Source organism: Somniosus microcephalus, chromosome 30 (genome assembly GCF_052327205.1).
Source record: "Somniosus microcephalus isolate GS21.2 chromosome 30, FLI_Smic_1.0, whole genome shotgun sequence".
Classification (NCBI taxonomy): Eukaryota; Metazoa; Chordata; class Chondrichthyes; order Squaliformes; family Somniosidae; genus Somniosus; species Somniosus microcephalus.
This window is the reverse complement of record NC_141016.1, coordinates 32,795,580-32,817,905: the sequence shown is the minus strand read 5'-3', so window position 1 is coordinate 32,817,905 and position 22,326 is coordinate 32,795,580. Positions and strand designations below refer to the sequence as shown.

General features: G+C 47.4%; 1 pseudogene; it reads left to right on the top strand.

The window, feature by feature from the left end:
• Window positions 1–22,326, top strand: part of LOC147098107 (scavenger receptor cysteine-rich domain-containing protein DMBT1-like) — a 185,077-nt pseudogene that overhangs the window by 136,997 nt on the left and 25,754 nt on the right.

Here is a 22,326-nt window from a genome sequence, read left to right as displayed (position 1 = left end):
TGCCGAGCCAGGAAACCCGATTATTTTTCATAAATAACACACAACCAGGATATTGAAGCCATTAAAACAAGGAGACCACCCCCCCAGAAGTTGTTAAAATAAATGACTGTAATCATTTAGACGAGCCCACAAAAAGTTAGACAAAGACCTGACCTGATTTGGCGCGCAGATAAGGGGTGAAGAATCGGGTATAACTGTAGGCCCATCGGTAGTGATCACTCTCTTAGCTCTTCTCTCGGTCTGTCACTTCAACCGGCTGCAACCGGCCAGACAAGACGAGATGAATCAAATGGTAAACCGGTAAAGGCAGAGAAGGGCAGCGGAAATACGCATTGGGGGACAAACAGCCTAGTTATAAGCTGGCGTTTGTGAGAATAAGTTGGCGTTCAAAGCCTTTGAGAATAACCTAGCATTTAAAGCCGGGACAGAAAAATTGGACAGTCAAGCCCATTTAAGGTTATGATGGTGTTCGAAGCATAGGTAGTGAAATCAAGTTGACAATATAAACCGCCACCCGAGCCCCAATCATCGTAAAACCCGTCGGAAACCAAACTGCCCGAGGAAGAAGAAGAAGACCCATCACGAATCAACAAAGACATTAACGGAGGAGAAGAAAAGGGGTAATTTACTCAGATGACTCCATCGCCGTGCCCTGCGACCACGTGACTATAGTGAACCCCAACGGACAACACGAGTGAACCTCAAATCCCATTACCAGTTAAATCAACAGGTTTCGAATTGGTGAGCATGAATTCCTGGCCCCTCATAGCTTAATCTAGTTAGGTAGTGGGGGTGGGATAAGGTTAAGGGGATTTAATGCATTTGTTTCCCTCGATGTGCCATGTGTTCCCCATTCCCATCTAAGTGTAATTGTTTTATGCCTGTAACTATATCAGTAATTCTCAGTAAGATTGTGTTGCATTGTTTTTCAATAAAATTCACGGTTTTCTTGTACCAAACCACTTTTCTACTCGATTTTCTGTATCACTGCCTGTACCTAAGTCTGGTGTCTGGAACCCAGGGGTGTGGGAGCAATTCGAATCGCTCAGGGACAGTCAGGGGCAGGGCTGACTGGGCACATGCCACCCCCCTACAAATCCTAAGTTGCTAAGGGAAGCTAGGCTGGAAATAACAGACACACTGACCACAAGCGGTCAATCTCCTTGGATATTGGAGTGGTGCCAGAGGAATGGTGGATTGCAAATGCCACACACCTGTTCAAAAAAGCAGAGTGGAATGAACCAGGAAACTACAGGCCTGGCAGTCTAAAGTCAGTGGTGGTTGGAAAAAACTACTAGAGACCATTGTCAAGACAAAATTAATTCTCATTTGGAGAAGCATAGGTTAATAACGGACAGCCATCATTTAATAGTTAAACTTAATTCACGTCTGAATAACCTGAGTTCTTTGATGAATTAACAGAGTTGACTGATGAAGGTACTGCAGTACATGTTGTATCTATGGACTTTCAAAAGTGCCTCACCGAAGATTAATTCCGAAAATAGATGCTCATGATATTGAAGGGATGGTGGTAACTTCCGTAGTACATTGGCTAACGAATAGGAGGCAGAGACTAGTGGTGAATGGATTTTTCTGTGACTGGATAGAATATTGAAATTGTGTACACCAGGTGTCGGTATTAGGACCATTGCTTTTCTTGCAGTCTATAAATGAACTGGACTTGTGTATAGGGAATACAATTTCAAATATTGCGGCAATATAAATTAACACAACATATTAAATAGTGAACATTATAGTAGCAGAATTCCGAAAGACATAGACATACTGGTGAAATGTGCAGACGCAAGGAAAATGCAATTTAACATGGCTAAGTATAAAATGTTGGTCTTTGAGAGGAATAATATGGAGAGACAGTACAATCTAAATTGTACTATTTTGAGGGTGTGCAAGAACAGAGGGAACTGGGGTGCATATTGACTAATATTTGAAGGTGACCGGGTAAGTTGAGATGGTGGTTTAGAAAGCGTATGTGTAATTGGCTTTGTTAATAGGGGCATTGATTATATAAAAAACTAGAAAATAATGCTAAAACTTTACAAATCTCTGGTTATGCCTCGGCTGGAGTATTGGATACAATTCTGCGCACCACACTTTAGAAAGTATTATCGGGTTATAGGCAAAAAGCAGGAACGTGAAACTAAATTGAACAGCTCTTTCAAAGAGCCGGTACAGGTGTAATGGGCCGAATGGCCTCCTTCTGTTCTGTATGAATATGTGATCCAGATGCGGGGTCGGTGACGCATTTCGCTTATCAGACTCACACAGCTCAACAGCAGTGGATGGAACCTGGGCTGTTTTCTTCTATTAATGGGCAGGTTCCTTCTCATTGGGGTATTTTACCAGACTGCAATTCACGGTTAACACCTTTCAAAATCTATTGGTTATTTTGAAAGAAACGTTGGTTTCTGTACAAACTGTTTTCAAAGAATTAAGTTCCAGTTCTGTCGGGGCGTCGGAAGGTGCTGGAGGGCCGGCTCGGTATCTGCAAACAACATTCTGTTAATGTTCAGGTCCCGTCACTGTAACCAGCACCGGCGACGATGCCCCGGTCCTTCATGACTCTCTTTTTACTGCAGCTTCTCAAATGTGAGTCATCGTTGATTATTATTATAATATGTGCCTCATTAATATAATTATTGGTCTTTACTACTGAACACATTGAGGTGATGTGCAAAGTACATGTTGTTGTCTTGAATTTTAAACGTGTCATGTGGACTTTTATGAGATATCGGGACTGGTTCCTCAAACGCCTTCCACCTGCAGCACTTGTACAGACAGAGCAGATTGGAGTTGTAAATCTAATTGGATTATTTAAACTGAGACTTTTAGAAGTAGAGCGCATTCACTGATAGAATAGAGTGTATCGGAGTCTGGGGTGTAAGTGAACTCATTGAGTGTAGAACACCAGTCAAAGCTGCACCTACTGCCGACTGAACACACACACACATTTCGGTCACAGATATTTTTCACTAGAAGTGCTGTCTGACCCGGTGTGATAGAGTGAACTGAAATACTTAAAAACGTTTTTAGCAGCATTAGAATTTTGGATGAGGTTTATAAATATTGTATAAGAAAATATTAACTACTGGTGGAACCAATATTGTAACAATTAGCATTAACCATTAGAATAATTACAATTAAATACATTCTCCAAATGTTAATGTTAGTAACATTTCCTAAATCTTTGGAAAATTTGCTGTGTGAGTTTTGTTGTTTAGTTTGTGGTTATCTTCAAAGTTATGAACTTTTAATATTAAACTATTTTTTCAATTTAATACATGAATATGTACAGACTGATGTAATAATGATGCTTTCTCAGCCTCCCTCCACCTGCTCCATTCTTTTTATACAGTGTCATGTAGAATTTAATAAGATTTTGGGACTTCTTTCTCAATCTCCTTAAACATGTTCCATAGTTTTTGCTGAGATTTTTGGTCAGTGACTCCGTTCAGTATCTTTCTGCTTCCAGTGCGTGTTTGGTTATATTTATCAACATCTATCAATAACAAATGCTGGTTTACATGACAGGGAAACGTTATCGCACTGTTATCAGATAATTTGTGAGTTTAACAAAATATATTTCTGTGGTTTAATTTATTTTATTTTATAAAACTGATTGGATTCTAAAATCCTGTTTTTTTGATAATTTAAAGAACATTTTCTACAAATCATAGAATGGAGAAAAAAATATGAAATGTATATCACTCCCTGAATCATTTTCACAAATCGCCTGCTGATCAAATTCAATCTGAAGAAAACGGGCATATTTTCTTCAAATTTGTCATTCATTGGGATCGCATGAAGTGTATATTGAAATTATTACTTAATTTGTAGAATATTCATTTGATATATATTTTCAGCTGTTTGTTTGATTTTAAGTTCCATCAACTTGAAATAGGGAATCAATTATCAATTTCTGTTGTTGACAATCAGCGCGTTCAGAATATTGTTCATCTGATTAACACTTACTTTAAATTCCCAGTCGAGATTTGTGTCAATCTTAGATTTAAATCCGAAATCGGTCACAATAACGCGGCAATTTTGCTTTATTTTGTCCCCTGCGGCTCTTGTACAGACAGAGCAGACTGGAGTTGAAATTCTATCCGGATTATTTAAACCAAGCCTGCTGGAAGTAGAGCGCTTTCACTGATAGAATAGAATGTATTGGAATCTGGGGTGTGAGTGAACTCACTGAGTGTAGAACACCAGGCAAAGCTACACCTACTGCCGACTGAACCCACACATACATTTCGGTCACAGATATTTCTCACTAGAAGTGATGTCTGACCCCAGTGTTTTGCCGAGTCTGGAATTATCATGTTAGGCTGTTGAGCATTAGAGTGCTGTACAAGGTCTTTAATATTGTATAATAAGTATTAACTAGAGGTGAACCAATATTGTTTCAATTAGCATGCATGTTTAGTATTTTTAACTACACTATCCAAAAAGAATATGTCACTAAAACTTCCTTCATCTCTGGGGAATTTACTGTGTGGGTGCTGTTGTTTAGTTTATCTATGGATAAGCTTTTTTTCTCATAATATGTACCTCATTAATAAAATTACTGTTCTTTACTACGCATTGAAGTGATGTGGAATGTAAATGTTGTTTTCTTGAATTTTAATAGCGTCATGTAGCGTTTAATGAGATATCGGGACTGGGTTCTCCATCGCCTTCCGCCTGCAGCTCCTGTACAGACAGAGCAGACTGTAGTTGAAATTCTAATAGGATTATGTAAACTGAGTCTGTTGGAAGTTGAGCGCGTTCACTGTTAGAATAGAGTGTATTGGAGTCTGGGGTGTGAGTGAACTCACTGAGTGTAGAACACCAGTCAAAGCTGCACCTACTGCCGACTGAACCCACACACATTTCTGTCACAGATAGTTCTCACTAGAAGTGCTGTCTGACCCCCGTGTGAGAGAGTGAACTGATCTATTTAAAATAACTTTATTGAGCATTAGCATGTTGGATAAGGTTTACAAATATTGTATAATAAAATAGTAACTAGTGGCGGAACCAATAGTGTATCAATTAGCATTAACCATTATTACAATTATAATTAAATAAAGTCTCCAAATATTGTTGTTCGTAATATTCCCTAAATCATTGCAGAAATTGTTCTGTGAGTGTTGTTGTTTAGTTAGTGAATATCTTCAAAATTATGAGCTTTTAATATTAAACTATTTTTTGTACATTTACATATACAGACTGATGTAATAATGACGCTTTCTCAGTCTCCGTCCACATGCCCCATACTTTTCATACAGAATCATGTAGAATTTAATGAGATATTGGAACTTATTTCTCAATTTCCCTCCACCTGCTCCATACTATTTTTTCAGTGTCATGTAAGGTTTAATGATATTTCGGGATTTGTTTTTCAATCTCCTGCCAGATGCTCGATATTTTTTGCTGAGGTTTTTGGTCGGTGATTCCGTTCATTTTCTCTCTGTTTCCAGTGTGTGTTTGGTTATATTTATTAATCTCCACCAATAACAAATGCTGGTTCACTGACAGGGAAACGTTATCTCACTGTTATCAGATACTTTGTGAGTTTAACGAAATATATTTCTGTGGTTAAATTTATTATTTTATAAAACTGATTGGATACTAAAATCCTGTTTTGTAGATAATTTAAAGAACATTGTCTGCAAATCATAGAACGGAGAATAAAGCATGAAATGAATCTCACTCCCTGAATCATTTTCACAAATCGCCTGCTGATCAAATTCAATCTGAAATAAACAGTCATATTTTATTCAAATGTGTCATTCATTGGGATCGTGTGAAGTGAATATTGAAATGCTTTATGCAATTCGAAGAATTCTCATTTAAAACATATTTTGGGTTGATTCATTTTAAATTCCATCAACTACAAATAGGGAAACTTTACCCATTTCTGTCAATGTCATTCTATTCAGATGTAAGAATATTTTACATCTGAATAGCACTTATTTTAAATTCCCAGCTGAGTCTTGAGTAAAATTTAGTTTTTAAACAGAAACCAAGACACTACCGCAGCAGTTTTGTTTTGTTTTGTCCCCCTAGGCTCCTGCACAGACAGAGCAGACTGGAGTTAAAATTCTAATCGGATTATTTATACAAAGCCTGCTAGAAGTAGAGCGCATTCACTGTGAGAATAGAGTGTATCAGAGTCTGGGGTGTAAGTGAACTCACTGAGTTTAGAATACCAGTCAAAGCTGCACTTACTGCCGACTGAACCCACATACACATTTCTGTCACAAATATTTCTCACCAGAAGTGCTGTCTGACCCCGTATGTTTCAGTGAACTGAACTATTTTAAATAGTTTATTCAGTATTAGAACGTTGGAGAATTAATTTCAATATTGTTAAATACTAACTAGACGTGGAACCAATATTGTTTCAATTTGCATTAATTAACAGTATAATCATTGTTAAGTTTACCCTCCAAAAAATGTTACTGAAATTTCCAAACTCTCTGGGATTGTGCATATTGTTGTTTAGTCAGTGATGATCTTCAAAATTATGAACTTTTATCTGAAATTAATCATTCTATTTCATATATTTATATGTAGTGTTTAATGAGATTTCGGGACTGGTTTCTCAATCTCCTTCCTACTGCTCGATACCTTTTGCTGAGTTTGTCGGTCGATTACTTCAGTCATTTTCTCGCTGTTTCCAGTGTGTGTTTAGTTATATTTATTAATCTCCTTCTTTAACAAAATCTGGTTTACTGACAGGGAAACCTTCTCGCACTGTTATCAGATACATTTTACATTTAAAGAAATATGTTACCGTGATTCATTTTATTTGATATAATAAAACTGATTGGAAACTAAAATTCTGTTTTGTAGATTTAAAGAACATTTTCTGCAAATCATAGAACGGAGAAAAAACATGAAGTGTACATCACTCCCTGAATCATTTTCACAAATCGCGTGCTGATCAAATTCAATTGACAGATAATGGGCATATTAATGTCATTCATTGGGATCGTATGAAGTGAATATTGCAATGTGTTATTTAATTTGTACAATTTTAATTTAATATATATTTTGGGTTGTTCATTGATTTGAAAGTTCCATCAACTTCAAATTGCAAACAATTGTTCAACTCTGTCTGTGTCAATAAACAGGTGTATTATATATTGCATCTGATTAACACTTACTTTAATTTTCAGAGGAGATTTGTGCCAAATTTAGATTTAAAATCGAAATCGAGCACAAATTCCACACCAGTTTGCTCTATTTTGTTCCCTGCGGCTCCCGTATAGACAGAGCAGACTGGAGTTGATATTCCAGTGGGGTTTAAAACCGAGCCTATTGGAAGCAGAGCGCATTCACTGTTAGAATAGAATGTATCGGAGTCTGGGGTGTAAGTGAACTCTCTGAGTGTAGAACACCAGTCAAAGCTGCACCTACTGCCGACTGAACACACACACACATTTCTGTCACAGATATTTCTCACTAGAAGTGCTGTCTGACCGCATGTGATACAGAGAATTGACCTATTTTTTAAAAGATAATTTGTTCAGCGTTGGAGTGTTGGACAAGGACTATATATATTGTAAAGTTAGATATTAACTAGAGGTGAAACCTATATTGCTTCAGTTAGTAATCATTATTAATTGAGCTCTTTTCAAGTACACTCGTCAAAAATGAGGCTATTGAAATATCCTAAACCTCCCTAGGATTTGCTGTATGAGTTTTTTTGTTTAGTTAGTGAGGATCGTCTGAGCTATGAGCTTTTTATATTAAATTAAGCTTTCTATTTCATACATTTGGATGAACAATGTCAAGTAATAATTAATGTTTCTCAGTCTCTTTCCAAATGATCCATAACTTTTCTACAGAATCATGTAGTGTTTAATGAGATAACGGGATATATTTCTCAATCTCCTTCCACATGTCCCATACTTTATATGCTGTGTCATGTTTTGTTTAATGAGTTATAGGGACTTGTTTCTTATTATTCCTCCAATTGCTCCATAGATTTATATAGTGTCATGTAGTATTTAATGAGATAGCGGGATTGTTTCTCTATCTCATTCCACATGTCCCATGCTCTGGTGGCTTTGTGTAACAAATCCTGATTTTGTTTGTATATTTAACTACGGCAGATAGCGATCAGAGCACTTTGTCCTGTTCTTGTCAATATTCGATGCGTCTTTGTTGATTTTCTAACCATGGTAACTTATATCCAGGCACTAGTTAAGGGCTATGGAGATATTTTGTTAGAAATTACTCTTTGCGCTGTTGATGCTCAGAGTCGGGATTGTTTGGTGTGAGCTCCCTCTGGTGTTTTACTGGAGGTTTTAACGTGCAATTAAAGATTTTCAATTCATTTGCTTCATAAACCCAACGGGAACTCATTTAATTGTGAATGTTGTTCAAGTTGGACTTGATATAGTTTAATATAAAATAATTTTTTGTAATTCTCGACACACCTGATAATCTGACAGGAGAAGAACTTTCATATAAACGCTGTGTATTGACTCTATTTTGTAGTCTCACAATCATCAATTCTAACAGAAGCGTTGAGTTTTTAAAGTTTTTGAGTAAATACAGAAAGATTATTCCCACTAGTCTGTCAATGGATAACAATAAATGATGAATGTGCAGGACAGGAGAGTGTTGTTCAGGACTGCTGAGGCTCTCCTGGAGTGGAAGCTTGTAATGCTCTGTCAACTTTTCAGAACCCGGACTTGAACGAGACCAGAGAGATTCTGTTTGGAAACTGCTCTCAATCAAGAATCCTTGACAAACGCAGCTGAGGACAAGAATCGGTGTCACGTTGTCTGTAATATATAACCTAGGGAATAGAAAGAGACCAGGTGATCTGGAGGGCAAAATATCATCAGCGGGATGGGGAGCAGGTCAACACACTGTCTCTAGTATATAACTTATAGAATAGAAAGAGACCTGGAGAACCGTGGGACACAATTTCATCAGGGGGGCTGGGAGCAGGTCAACGCACTCTCTCTAGTATATAACATTTAGAATAGAAAGAGACCTGGAGATCTGTGGGACACAGTATCATCAGGGGGGCTGGGAGCAGGTCAACACACTGTCTCTATTATATAACATTTAGAATAGAAAGAGACCTGGAGATCTGTGGGACACAATATCATCAGGGGGATTGAGAGCAGGTCAACACACTGTCTCTAGTATATAACATTTAGAATAGAAAGAGACCTGGAGATCTGTGGGACACAGTATCATCAGGGGGGCTGGGAGCAGGTCAACATATTGGCTGCATTTTAAAAAGGAGCAAAGATTAACCAGTAAATGAGAGGACCATTAACCGAACATCATTAACGGGTAAAATGATGGACCAATCGGCAAGGACAGGTTACAAGAGAATTCGCTCAGCTGGAACCTATTGAGGAACAGCTAGCACAGAGATAGGAGGTGTGAACCCGTCTAACCAATGGTTCATTTTGATTTGTTTCAGAAACTTCCAATTACAACTTTATGGAAGCTTTGACGTTTCCACATGGAAAACATTGAATTAAACTTAAAGGCTCTGAAACTCATCACACAATAAGATAATCTATAATTTAATTTAAATTATACTAATATTCCATCCTGAACTTTGCATGGGAATCCTATACTTCGCTACTTAAAGTCACTGTGAGAGCGCCTTCAAATTCGGCTGCACCCAAAAGTTTGTCACCATCCCCCGCATAATTCATGATGACATGCAAGGCATTACACTGACCAATGGATCCAACACAAACCCAATTCATGTATGGATCGGTATCAAGCAAGGCTGTGTTATGGCAACAACGTTCTTCTCAATCTTCCTTGCGGCAATGCTCCATCTCACCCTCAGTAAGTACCCTGCTGGAGTGGAGCTAATCTACAGAACAAACGGGAAACTGTTCAACCTCCGTCACCTCTAGTCCAGATCCAAAGTTGACCCATCCCCTGTCATTGAGTTACAGTATGCAGACGATGCTTGCGTCTGCGCGCACTTGGAGGTCGACCTCCAAACCATTGTGAACACCTTCATGGAAGCTTACGAGAGCATTGACCTTACACTAAACATCCATAAGACAAAGGTCCTCTACCAAGCTGCCCCCGCCACACAGTACTGCTCCCCGATTATCAAAATCGATGACGAGGCCTTGGACAATGTGGAACACTTTCTATACCTCGGAAGCCTACTGTCAACAAAGGCAGATGTCGATAACAAAGTCCAGCACTGCCAGTGTGCCAGCGCCGCCTTCAGTCGCCTGAGGAAGTGAGTGTTTGAAGACCGGGACCTCAAACACAGCACCAAGCTCATGGTCTACAGAGCAGTAGTGATACCCGCCCTCCTGTAAGCTTCAGAGACATGCACCATGTATAGGAGGCACCTCAAATCCCTGGAGAGATAAAACCAACGCTGCCTCCGCAAGGTCCTGCCAATCCATTGGCAGCATAGACACACCAAAGTCAGTGTTCTCGCTCAGGCTAACATCCCCAGCATCGAAGCTTTGACCATGCTTGAACAGCTCTGATGGATGGGCCACATCGTCCGCATGCCTGATACGAAACTCCCAAAGCAAGTGCTCTACTCGAAGCTCCGACACGGCAAGAGAGCCCCAGGACACCCTCAAAGCCTCCTTGAAAAAGTGCAACATCTCCACTGACAATTGGGAATCCCTGGCACAAGACCGCACAAAGTGGAGGAGAAGCATTCGGGAAATCGCCGCACACCTCGAGTCTCTTTGCCAGGAGCAAACAGAAGCGAAGCACAAGCAGTGGAAGGAGCGCACGTCAACCCGAGAACTACACCCACCAGCCCCTTCAACCATCGTCGGCCCCACCTATGACAGAGACTGTAGGTCCATAATTGGAGTAAGCAGTCACCTGAGAACTCATTTTTAGTGCGGAACCAAGTCATCCTCAGTTCCGAGGGATTACCTAATATGAAGATGAAGAGCACTGCAGCTGTTAAAAGAGCTGCAATGCTCATCATCACCACCGCCTGCTCAGGGCAACTACACACGGGCAAAAAATTGTCAGAGCACCGTCACCAGTAACTTTCAGGGCTAAGGGGAAAGGGCAGGGGGCAGGGACTAATTGGATCGCATTTCAAAGAGCCAGCACAGGCAGGATGGGCCGAAAGTCCTCCATCTGTGCTGTGTCATTCTATGATTCTACGAGGAGCAGGTCCATCACCACCGCCTTCTCTGGGCACCTAAACACTGGTAATACATGGGGCCCGAGCACTGTCACCACAAGGAGAGAGTGTGCCCAGGTGTCAGTGTGTGTTTGTGTGAAAACAATTCTCGATAAACTGTTGGCACTTTACAAATGTCAGCTTGCTACATAGATTGTATTTGAGGTTTTATAAGTAATGAAGAACAGATGAAATCACAGGCCCCGTTTCAGATTTTCACAACGAGACTGGAATTGTTACCCCACAGTTCGTTGTATGTGTGCGTTTTCTTTCTGACATTTTTATTAATTTCTTGCCCCAGCGAACTATAATTCTCAATGTCTCATTTCAGGCAGACCTGGGAACAGTCAGGCTGACCCGTCAGGTAATCGCTTTTCATTTTTACTTTATCTGGTATCTCTCTGCTCTGATCCATCCCATTGAATATTAAGGCTGGGTGACAATCTCAGCGTCTCTTCGATCACCGATTAACCAGCTCCTCGTGTGTCCATCGGACGGGAAGATTGTTTCCCGTGGACTGTTACTAAAGATCTTTAATTCCAGCTGAGAGGCGGCTGCTCCCTTCATGCAGAGCGACAATAAACGGGGCCCTGAAGGGCAGAGTGTGAAGGGCCGGCTCCACTGACACTGCTGCCGGTCCCACAGCAGCTCTCACTTTCCACCTCACCAATCAGTGCTGACATTAGGATCACATGACCATCCAGCCCCGCCTCTTCCTCTATTGTCTCCGGGGATTGGGGGGAATTTCTTCCAATCCTCACTGGGGCTGAGCTCGCACTACCTTGGCCAATCGGTACTGATCATGATGGACAGCTGACCATTGCAGCCACGCCTTTTTCTCAACCTCTGGAGGCTGGAATATATTCTGAGCCAATCGCCACCCCGACCCCGTGGGAGCCCCTCTGCTGCTGGGAACTTCCCGCTGACTCCCGGTTCCCTGCTCGTTTACACCGTTAATTAGTATTTTCCTCTCCCTTTTGCCATGTTTAATATTTACTCTGGGTTTTATTCGGGGTCTGGGCACAGCCTGATGTTCCCACTGATTCCTCACATGGTCCCTCTTGCCTGGTGAATGGGGACGGTCCGTGCGCTGGGAGACTGTGGGTTTAATACACTCTAACCGCTTGATGTTATTTCTGATATTTTACAGAGACGGTGAAGCTGAGACTGGTGAATGGGGGCAGTCTGTGCGCTGGGAGACTGGAGATTCACTACAGGGGACAGTGGGGGACTGTGTATGGTGGTCTCTGGGACCTATGGGACGCCGCTGTTGTGTGCCAGGAGCTGGGCTGTGGGGCCGCGCTGTCAAGACCGGGCGGGGCTCACTTTGGGGAAGGGTCCGGACCCATTGTGACGTGGAATGTTCACTGCGGCGGGACCGAGGCCACTCTGCGGAAGTGTGATTTGGCTCAATGGGGTCACTATTCCTTGTCACACTCCTGGGATGCCGGCGTCATCTGCGCAGGTAAAAATCTTTCTTCTGTCTCTCATCTCCCACCGCCTCTGATCATTTACGGAAGAAAGCGGAAGTAAAATAAACAGCGTCTGTCCATCCCCGGAAAGCGAGAGATTATAATTCTGGTATTCCCTGGTTATTATTAAATTTATATTATTAATATTAGGATTACTGTTTGTGTTAAATTATATTACTTATCTATATATATAAATCGGTACATCTGTCTGTCTGTCTGTCTGTCTGTCTGTCATTCTGTCATTCTGTCTGTCATTCTGTCTGTCATCGCCTGTGCGTCTGTCGGGCTATGCGCTCGAAAGTTACAGGGCGTACCTACGCGTGCGTTACCTCCAAAGAAAGCTTACGCTTCCGAGACGGTTTTAAGCGTATTTACGTTTCGGCCGGGCTAAAATCGCGCCCGCGGTATCTGAAAAACCTTCAACGTTCCGCTCATTAGCAACTCATTATCCGCTCATTAGCGACAGAGTGACCTCGAGGTCGACCAATCGTACGGCGGCTTGCTGCCGCGTGTGGCCGGGCCCTCCTACGGTCGAGTCACGGGACGATTGACCAATCCTACGCTTTGTTCACCTGACGGTCGATCAATCGGTGCGTGTGTGGGCGGGCCTTTTCGTTCTGAACCAAGGTGAGTAGCTGCCATCTTGCTTCCATTCTTTTTCCTGCTTTCTGCGTCTTTGTTTTCAAATATACATTTCCAGCAAAATAAAATTCAATTTATTAAATTCTTTTAAAATAAATCATTCATTTGTAAATATTTTGTCTCACCTGAAGATTCTTTTTCCTACCTTTGCCCGCTTTTTTATTAGGCCTGAAAGCCTGGGCCTTTCTTGCCCAGCCAGGCCCGAGCTAGGTAACTGGGCTGCTGCTAAGCTCCTTACCACACAGCCCCCCCCCCGTGTCACGTTACCCGGGGCAACGGCGTCAGCCACGAGGGTCAGGGTGCGCGCGCAGCAGGAGCAGGTGAGACTCTGTTCCGCGCTCGGCTCGGGTGGGGAGGGGGGTGCGGGGCTCTCGAGAGTGCGGATCGGGTTACCCCGGCAATGGGAGTGCGGGCCGGCTGGGACTTGGAGAGCGCGGCTCTCGGCCGGGGGGGGCGCGGGGCTTGGAGAGCGCGGCTCTCCGGTGGGGTGGGGCTTGGAGAGCGCGGCTCTCGGCCGGGGGGGCGGGGCTTGGAGAGCGCGGCTCTCGGCCGGGGGGGCGGGGCTTGGAGAGCGCGGCTCTCGGCCGGGGGTCCGGGGCCTTGAGAGCGTGGCACTCGGCCGGGGGGGCGGGGCTTGGAGAGCGCGGCTCTCGGCCAGGGGGGGGGCTTGGAGAGCGCGGCTCTCGGCCGGGGGGGGCGGGGCTCGGAGAGCGCGGCTCTCGGCAGTGCGGGGCGGCGCGGCAGGGTTACCCCGGCAATCGGGCGTGGCTGTGCCTGTCTCTCAGCCTCAAGCCCTCCCTTCCTCCCGCCCCCCCCGCCCTCCCTCCCCCTCCCTTCCCCCCCGCCCCCCTTCCCCCCCGCCCCCGTCCCCCTTCCCTTCCCCCCCGCCCTCCCTTCCCCAAGCCCCCACTTCCCCCCCGCCCTCCCTTCCGCCCCTCCCTTCTCCCCCGCCCTCCCTTCCCCCCCCGCCCTCCCTTCCCCCCACCCGCACTCTCTCTCTACCCCCCAGTCGCTCTCTCTCTACCCCCCAGTGGCTCTCTCTCTTCCCCCCCCAGTCACGCTCTCTCTCTCTCTCCCCCCCACCCCAGTCGCTCTCTCTCTCTCTCTTCCAACAACAACATGCCCTCGAAAAAGCCTCGGCACCACCGGGCACTTCAGCTAGTCTATATATATTAAAGGATACGTCTGTCTGTCCTTCGGTGTGTCTGTCCGGCTATACACTATAAAGTTATAGAGCATACCTACACGTGCGTTACATCAAAAGAAAGCTTACGATTCCGGAACGGTCGTAAGGGTATTTATGTTGCGGCGAGAAAAAAATTGCACCCGCAGTATCCAAAAAACTTTCAAAATTCCTCTCATTAGCATCTCATTATCCGCTCATTAGCATCGAGTGACGTCGAGGTCGACTAATCGTACGGTCGAGCGACCCGACGGTCCACCAATCACTGCGTGGTGTGGGCGGGCCCTCTTAGAGTCGAGTGACGGGACGATTGACCAAACCTACGCTTCAGTGACCTGACTGTCGACCAATCGGTGCGTGTGTGGGCGGGCCTTATCGTTCTGAACCGAGGTGAGTCGCCACCATCGTGATTCCAAACTTTTCATTTCTTTTTCCCGCTTTCTGCGTCTATAAAAAAAAAGTTGCTTTTGAAACACATATTGTTTTTTAAAAAAGTTAATTACTTTCTAATCTTTTATCTAATCTCTTTAATTTTCCTACCTTTCCCCGTTTTTGTAGGTAGCCCTCGAAGCCTGGGTGTCTGTTGCCAGCCATGCTGGACGCTAGGCAATTGTTTTGTGGCAAGCTCCCAACACCCCTCACCCCCCACCCCCCCGCCCCCCCCCCACTGGGCCTGATTTCGAATCAGTGGCCAGCCATCTTGGTAAAGGCTGGCTGGGCTCACTGCAAGCTCCTGGCGCTTCATTCGGGGTGGGTGGGCGGGGCTCGGGAGGGGAGGGGGAGCGCAGAGGGTTAGTCCGGCAACCGGGCCCGGCCAGCCGCAATCGGCCGTCTCAAGCTGCCTGGCCCGGCCTCAGGAGGGCGGGGCTCGGGCTGACCGGGGCGCTGCGCTCGGCATGTCAGTGTGTGGGGCGGCACGGAGCTCAGTGGAGCCATCGCCAGCAGAGGGGAGAGCCCCCCTCCCTCTCCCCATCCCCCCCTTTCCCCCCCCTTTCCCCCCCTCCCCCCCTTTCCCACATTTCCCCCCTCTCCCATCCCATTTTCCCCCTTTCCCCCCCTTTCCACACCTCTCCCCCCCTTTCCACACCTCTCCCCCCTTTCCCCCTCACCCCTTCCCACCCCTCCCCCCTTTCCCCCTACCCCCATTTCCTCCCCCTCCCACCCCTTTCCACCCTCCCCCATTCCCCTCCTCCACCCCATTTCCCCCAACTCCCCTCCCCTTTCCCAACCCCTCCCCCAATTTCCCCCCCTCCCCCGTTTCCCCCTCTCCCCCTCTCCCCTCCCCTCCCCTTTCCCCCTCCCCTTTCCCCCCGACACTTTCCCCCCTTCCCCTCCCCTTTCTCCCCTCCCCTTTGCCCCCTTCCCCCTCCCCTCCCCTTTCCCCCCTTCCCCCCAGTCGCGCTCTCTCTTCCCCCCAGTCGCGCTCTCTCTTCCCCCCAGTCGTGCTCTCTCTTCCCCCCAGTCGCGCTCTCTCTTCCCCCCAGTCGCTCTCTCTCTTCCCCCCAGTCAGTCTCTCTTCCCCCGAGTCGCTGTCTCTCTTCCCCGCAGTCGCTCTCTCTCTTCCCCCAGTCACTCTCTCTCTTCCCCCCGTCGCTCTCTCTCTTCCCCCTGTCGCTCTCTCTCTTCCCCCCAGTCGCTCTCTCTCTTCCCCCCAGTCGCTCTCTCTCTTCCCCCCAATCGCTCGCTCTCTTCCCCCCCAGTCGCTCTCTCTCTTCCCCCCAGTCGCTCTCTCTCTTCCCCCCAGTCGCTCTCTCTCTTCCCCCCAGTCGCTCTCTCTCTCCCCCCAGTCGCTCTCTCTCTTCCCCCCAGGCGCTCTCTCTCTTCCCCCCAGGCGCTCTCTCTCTTCCCCCCAGTCGCTCTCTCTCTTCCCCCCAGTCGCTCTCTCTCTTCCCCCCAGTCGCTCTCTCTCTTCCCCCCAGTCGCGCTCTCTCTTCCCCCAGTCGCTCTCTCTCTTCCCCCCAGTCGCTCTCTCTCTTCCCCCCAGTCGCTCTCTCTCTTCCCCCCAGTCGCTCTCTCTCTCTCTTCCCCCCAGTCACTCTCTCTCTCTTCCCCCCAGTCGCTCTCTGTCTTCCCCCCAGTCGCTCTCTGTCTTCCCCCCAGTCGCTCTCTGTCTTCGCCCCAGTCGCTCTCTGTCTTTGCCCCAATGACTCTCTCTCTTCGCCCCTGTCGCTCTCTCTCTTCACCCCAGTCGCTCTCTCTCTTCCCCCCAGTCGCTCTCTCTCTTCCCCCCAGCCGCTCTCACTCTTCCCCCCAGTCGCTCTCTCTCTTCCCCCCAGTCGTTCTCTCTCTTCCCCCCCAGTCGCTCTCTCTCTCAATACCAACAACAACATGCCCTCTCAAAAGCCTCGGCACCGCCGGGCATCTATATATATAAAAGGATAGATCTGTCTGTCTGTCTGTCTGTCTGTCCTTCGGTGTGTCTGTCCAGCTATACACTCTAAAGTTATAGAGCATACCGACACGTGCGTTCCATCATAGGATAGCTTACGATTCCGATACGGTCATAAGCGTATTTACTTTTCGGCGAGAAAGAAATTGCAGCCGCTGTATCAAAAAAAGTCCAAATTCCGCTCATTAGCATCTCATTATCCACTCATTAGCATAGAGTGACATTAAGGTCGACCAATCGTACGGTCGAGCGACCCGATGGTCGACCAATCGCTGTGTGGCGGGGGCGGTTTCGTCGCGCATGCGGGCGGGCCCTCCAAGAGTCGAGTGACAGGACGATTGACCAATCCTATGCTTCGGTGACCTGATGGTCGACCAATCGGTGCGTGTGTGGGCAGGCCTTATCCTTCTGAACCGAGGTGAGCCGCCACCGTCTTGATTCCAAACTTTACATTTCTTTTTCCCGCTTTCTGCGTCTATTAAAAAAAAAGTTGCTTTTAAAACAAATATTTTTTTTATTTAAAGTTAATTACTTTCTAAATCTTTTATCTAATCTCATTAATTTTCCTACCTTTCCCAGTTTTTGCAGGTAGGCCTCGAAGCCTGGGCGTCTGTTGCCAGCCATGCTGGACCCGAGGCAATTGTATTGTGGCAAGCTCCTCCCACCCATCACCCCCCCCCCCCCCCCCGCTGGGCCCGATTCCGAACCAGCGGCCAGCCATCTTGGTAAAGGCTGGCTGGGCTCACTGCAAACTCCTGGCGCTTCATTCGGGGGGGGGGCGGGGCTCGGGAGGGGAGGCGGAGTGGAGAGGGATACCCTGGCAACCGGGCTCGCCACCCGCAATCGGCCATCTCAAGCCGCTCAGGCCCAGGCCCGGTCCCGGAGATCGGGAGGCGGAGAGGGGAGGAGGGTTACCAAGGCAACCGGGCCCGGCCAGCGGCAATCGGCCATCTCAAGCCGCCTGGCCCAGCCTCGGGAGGGCGGGGGCTTGGGCTGACCGGGGCGCTGCGCTCGACATGTCAGTGCGTGGGGTGGTACGGAGCTCAGTGGAGCCATCGCCGGAAGAGCGGAGACGGTCTGCTGGCTCCCCCCTCACTTTCGCCCCCCCGCCTTGCCCCACCTCCCCCACCCCTCCCCTCCTCTCCCCCTCACCCCCTCCCCTCCCCCTCCCCCTCTCCCCCTCCCCTCCTCTCCCCCTCCCATCCCCCTCCCCCCGCTACGCCCCTCTCCCTCCCCCCTCCCCACTCCCCCCACCCCTCCCCCCCGCCTTCTCCCCCTCCCCCCCTTCCCCCCTCCCCCTTCACCCCGCCCGCTCCCCTTCCCTACCCTCCCATCCCCTTTCCCCCTCCCCTCCCTTCCCCCGCCTCCCCTCCCCTTCCCCTGCCCCCTTCCCCTCCTTTCCCCCCTCCCCTTCCCCCCTCCCCTTTCTCCCCCCCTCCACCCTCACCCCTCCCCTCCCCTCTTCCACCCCTGCCACCCTCCCCATTCCTCCCTCCCCCCTCCCCTTCCCCTCCCCCTCCCCCCTCCTTCTCCCCCTCACCACCCCCTCCCCTTTCCCCTCCCTCCACCCCTCCCCCCTTCCCCCCTCCCCTCCTCCCCTCCCCCCTTCCCCCTCCCCTCCCCCCTTCCCCCATTCCCTCCCCTTTCCCCCCTCCCCTTTCCCCCATCCCCTCCCCTTTCCCCCCTCCCCTTCCCCCCTTCCCCCCATTACCCCCTTTCCCCCCTTCCTTCCCCCCAGTCGCGCTCTCTCTTCCCCCCAATCGAGCTCTCTCTTTCCCCCAGTCACGCTCTCTTTCCCCCAGTCGCTCTCTCTCTTCCACCCAGTCGCTCTCTCTCTTCCCACCAGTCTCTCTCTCTCTCTTCCCCCCAATCGCTCTCTCTCTTCCCCCCAGCCGCTCTCTCTCTTCCCCCCAGTCGCGCTCTCTCTTCCCCCCAGTCGCTCACTCTCTTCGCCCCAGTCGCTCTCTCTCTTCCCCCCAGTCACTCTCTCTCTCTCTTCCAACAACAACATGCCCTCAAAAGACCCTCGGCACTGCTGGGCACTTCAGCTAGTTATTATATATAATAAACACCCCCACCGGGAACAGTAAATAACTGACACTCGGCACATTTACAATGCAGACATAACAAGTTTCCATTGAGATTTGCCCCAAAGCCGCAGTGATTGAGCTGACCGGCTGGAAATGTCACAATCTCAATCCAACTCTCCATTCTCAACCCAACAGCCGCTACCGGGCATGCGCCGTGAGCCCGGCTGTGCACCTGCGCTAATCGCTTGTTGTGCGATCTGATATTTTCCACAGACTGTGAATCTGAGACTGGGGAGGGAGGTTTCTCAGCCTCGGGGAGCCTGGGCAATGGGTCCGCGGTTACTGTGGGCAGCACGGGAGGAACTACACTGTAAGACCCCACAGCTGCCTGAATTTACTATTTTGACACTTAGATAGATAATGAAACGGCAATAAGGACAGAATCTTAGAGAAGATCAGTAAACGGTTCCAATAAATACACACCATCCCATGGAACTGCTGGTAAAAGAGTGGAGAATTCTCCTGCAAGCCTTGCCCATATCTCACGCCCCGTCACTGTTAACACAGATGTATTATCTATTTACTCCATTTGCCGGTCGTGGCATCATGCTGTGCTCAACATGTCCCTGAAAAATGCCGGTATAGAGACTGGTGAATGGATGTTAATTTCCCAGAAGGATTATATTAGAACAATTCACCCAACAAGTAAGTACACAGAGGTGTACAGGACCGGGAATACCTGGATATCTGGAGCTTCTGCTGCTCCTGGATATTTCCCAGCCCTCGGTCCGTTTTTCTTCAGGTCTTTATCCATTTCATTCTTGAATTTGCCGAATCTGATTACTGCATATCTCGCGATTCAGTTTAAGTCCTCCCACTACTCAGCACTCTGAAAGATCCGTCCGTGTGAGTGAGCTAAACGCCTCACCAGCCCACAATAATTAGACACTTCCTCTATTTTGTGACCGAAACATTTGATTTAATTTCATCAACATTTCACTGTCTTAGTGCCGATAATGCTGCCGTCCCTGGATTAAATTTTCAACGTTCAAATGAAAACCAGCGGATAGATGGGACTATCTAAAAACATTCATAATATACACGGCGATAAGACAGGAATTGATAACAACAACATTTCCCCTCACATGTTGACACAATGAAGCCAATGTTTAAGGTTTGTCTCACCTGACTAAATAAACAGGACAATCGGATTATTGATGAGATTACAGAAACTCTCACCACATTTTAATATAAAGCGCCTTAAATTGCTCACTGTTTATTTCAATATAATTGGCAGGAAGTGCCAAGCCCAGACTGGTGAATGGGAGCAGTCCCTGTGCGGGGAGACTAGAGATTTACGGGACTGGAACCTGGAGCACAGTTTGCGGTGATGGGACCTGGTTCTTACCGAATGCGGAAGCTGTTTGTAACGAGCTGGGCTGTGGCTCTGCAGCAGCAGCGCCGCTTGATGCTCACTTTGGAGAAGGATCAGGGCCTGTTATTGGTCCGCCTGGCTGCGGACACGAGCGGGATGTTGGAGTAATCTGTTCAGGTACAAACTGATTGTTATGGAAACATACGGGTTACCAGCAAGTAGTGTGCGGCCGCCTCGAGTTGATAGCGAAAGATTAGAAATATTCTCATCTCGATAAACGGGAGCGGGGGGGAGGGGAAACTTAAACAGCGTTTAGTTTTACATTTCTTCACTTTCAGTTGAAAAGACAGAATGTTCTACACATGGCCGTTATAATTCACTGCTAACATTGGCTGATTTGTCCAATCATAAGTTAGTTGCTATTTTTCAATCCTATTACCTTGACGGGACACTACAGATAGGTCAGTGAACCGCGACTCTTAGACGGAATGTTCAATTTCCTCCCACGTGCAGCTAAAATGTCTTGATCAGTGCAGAGAATAGGGCAGTTTCACAGAGCTGAGAAGGGGTCGGCATTTGATCCCCCTGCTGCTGAGCGGGCCCTCACTGCACCTGCTATTGTTTGTGCCGGCACTGCACCTTGTGCCCAGCGGTCTCAGTGCCTTTAATAAAGTTCCTGTTGTGTGGACTTTCCTTATATCTCCTGTTGAGTGGTTTTCACTGCACCAGCTATTGACTGGGGTTTCCCTGCACCAGCTATTGACTGGGTTTTCCCTGCACCAGCTGTTGACTGGGTTTTCACTGCACCAGCTATTGACTGGGGTTTCCCTGCACGAGCTATTGACTGGGTTTTCCCTGCACCAGCTGTTGACTGGGTTTTCACTGCACCAGCTATTGACTGGGGTTTCCCTGCACCAGCTATTGACTGGGTTTACCCTGCACCAGCTGTTGTCTGGGCTTTCACTGCACCAGCTGTGGAGTGGGTTTCCACTGCTCCAGCTGTTGACTCGGCTTTCCCTGCACAAGCTGTTGACTGGGCTTTCACTGCACCAGCTGTTGACTGGGTTTTCACTGCACCAGATGTTGACTGGGTTTTCACTGCTCCAGATATTGACTGGGTTTTCCCTGCACCAGCTGTTAACTGGGTTTTCACTGCTCCAGTTGTTGACTGGGTTTTCACTGCACCAGATGTTTACTGGGTTGTCACTGCTCCAGCTGTTGACTGGGTTGTCACTGCTCCAGCTGTTGACTGGGTTTTCACTGCTCCAGCTGTTGACTGGGTTTTCGCTGCTCCAGATGTTGACTGGGTTTTCACTGCAACATCTATTGACTGGGTTTTCACTGCACCAGCTATTGACTGGGTTTGCACTGCTCCAGCTGTTGTCTGGGTTTTCACTGCTGCAGCTAGTGACTGGGTTTCCACTGCTCCAGATATTGACTGAGTTTTCACTGCTCCAGCTAGTAACTGGGTGAGCACTGCTCCAGCTGTTGACTGGGTTTTCACTGCTCCAGCTATTGACTGGGTTTTCACTGCTCCAGCTATTGACTGGGTTTTCACTGCTCCAGCTATTGACTGGGTTTTCACTGCTCCAGATATTGACTGGGTTTTCACTGCTCCAGCTGCTGACTGGGTTTTCACTGCTTCAGCTGTTGAGTGGGCAGTCACTGTTCGAGTGACAATTGTGGTCTTACCTCACCCTTTAATTAAAACGATAAAGTTAGAAATCACAGTAAGAATAATACAAATATGTTCTGCTTTTAACAATCTGTGGGGAAGCGATAATAAACGAGGGCTAGAAATTAATTATAGCTCAGGAGTTGGCGGTGGCATTAGCAAAGTTGGAGAATTAGCGGCAGGCACTAATGCTTTGGACTGCATGCAAAATTCGTGCTCTCTGTTCAAAGAAATGATTGGAGTCCTAAGTCAAGTCTTAAAACCCAAGCTCATTGGCGTTACATTCAAAGGGTGGGCTGTGCCTGGCAAGGTGACTAGAGTCGGGGACCTGCTCAATGGCAGAGGAGCGGGATGGATGGTGTGGTGCCTGTCTTGGGCCAACGTCCG